Source organism: Zootoca vivipara, chromosome 14 (genome assembly GCF_965207765.1).
Source record: "Zootoca vivipara chromosome 14, rZooViv2.hap1.1, whole genome shotgun sequence".
In the NCBI taxonomy this organism is placed as follows: Eukaryota; Metazoa; Chordata; class Lepidosauria; order Squamata; family Lacertidae; genus Zootoca; species Zootoca vivipara.
In genome coordinates this window covers 13,366,401-13,368,529 of record NC_142597.1, presented here as the reverse complement: position 1 = coordinate 13,368,529, position 2,129 = coordinate 13,366,401, and positions in this window count along the sequence as shown.

Sequence of the window (2,129 nt, the reverse complement as noted above, 5' to 3'; positions counted from 1 at the left end):
GTTTCTTATCCGCCCGGTCATTTTCACCATTTCGGTGTACATTTAATGCTTTTTCAATGAGAGGTGTATGCAGTGCTATTTTTCTAGGAAAAATGGTGCCAGAACTCACCATGAACACCTCCTTGTGTTATAATGGCAAAGGCACCCACCTGAGAGGAACCAGAACTGAGTTCCTGTGAGTTCTGGCTGAGAAAAAGCCCTGGGCGTGTTACTCCACGAGGTACGATTTATTGCAGCTCTGGAACAAAGGCTGCAAGAGTCCTTTGAAGTGCCAACTCAACTCTGTTCTAGAAGCAACGAACTAATGTATAATGTTGCACTACACCTGTTTTAGCCCAAAGCCCTGGTTAACGCCTGCCATTTTCTCCATAACATTGTGATCCTGAGAAACAGTCAATGTTATGTTGGTGCCAGGATCTCTGTAGCCTCATTTGACCCTGGGCTGGATTTAGGTTTGATGAGGTCCTAAGCTACTGAAGGTCATGGGGCCCTTTATACTGTATGTCCAGCTGTCCTTTGTCAACAACAAATCGTCACTGTTTTTGTTGTTGTTGAATATAAGCTAAATGGTAATTTATGGACCTAATAGGTATCTAAAGCAATTTTGTTTTTTATCTTATATTTTGGAAATGTACATCCAGTTTTTTTAATTTCTGGGGCCCCACCAAGAGAGGGGCCCTAAGCTATAGCTTGTTTTGCTTATACGTAAATCCTGACTCGGTTGTTTTTGCAGCGCCATGTGATCGCCATAATAAGAGGCAAGGTGAAGTTTTGCACCTGGGAGAACACAAAATGTCGTGACAGTCTTGTTAGTAGTTTCTCTGGAATGTTCCTGTGGGAAATGGGCTGCTCTACAGCCAATCAACAGTTAGATTTCCCCCCACCCCTGACTACATAAATAGCTGTCAGTTTGTATTGGGTTGCCAAGGAAGCCAAGTCTGTTGCTGAAAAGAAGAACTCATCCTCAGACATTTTCTTCTCCCTGAACTGTATTAAGAGTCTTGAAATCTCTTTCAGGACATATGCATGCTTCTCTTGTCTTTTTGGAAAACAACGACCCACACCCAGGATGTTTTCCCCCGATTCTCTGATTGCAGTTGCCTCGGCCCTATACTTTATGTTTACTCAAGAGACAAAGGAACTTAAACAATCATGATCAAAGAAACAGGGGGTGGGGGGAAGATTCTATATATATATTTCATAATGAATGCCCAACATTTGGTGTATGTTAACAATCTGAAGAAAGCCTGTCTGAAAACAAATACACATTTCAAAAAGCATTTACCAGTGTCGGAGAGCTTCAAAGTAGCTACTTGCCCTCAAAGATCTCAAAGCCGAAGAAGGTTCATACAGGGAAATACCTGTATAGGGGAGAGGGGGATTATTGGTTCCCCGCCCCGCCCCCCCGTTCTTCTCTTAAATATGTATTTTGTGTTTTTTCTTGTACTTTTATGCTGTGAATCACACTGAGATCTATGAAGGGCAGTATAATTAATTAATTAATTAGTAAGTAAGTACGTAAGTAAGGTTCTTCAGGTAGCCTGGGCCCCGAGCCATATAGGGACTTGTGGGTCATAACCAGCAATTCGAATGGTGCCAGGAAATGCGGGTGGCCAGTGAAACCATTAAAACAAGTATTTTCTGTCCTCGGAATAACTGGCTTATCAGCTCAGGTAAGCGCCCAGGCCCAGTGCTTTGTACCTGCCCACTTTGAAACCCCGGGTTCCACTGGATGGAGATAAGATGGACAGGAGTTCAGGGAGCCGTTTTGTGATGTCATCTTCAGGTTGGGCGGAAGAGGGTGAGTGTTCCTGAGCACGGACAGAGTGCCTTGTCCACAAGAAGGGGCGGCTAACCCAGGCAGTGGGGAATAAGTGGGTCTACGGCTATTCCTGGCCGTCGGCCCTTCTGGTTTGGGGCTGCTGGGATCTGGAGTTCAGCAACGTCTTGAGGACCACAGAATCCATCCATCCATCCCACCCCCCCCCACCCCGGTGCTTCCACTGTTGCAACTTGGCCAATGGGATTCTGCCTCAAGTGGCCAAGTTTAGGGTGCACCTTTAAAGTGAATTTAATAAACTCTGCGGGACTTCTTTGCGCTGAAGTGAAGGGAAAACACACTGGATTGA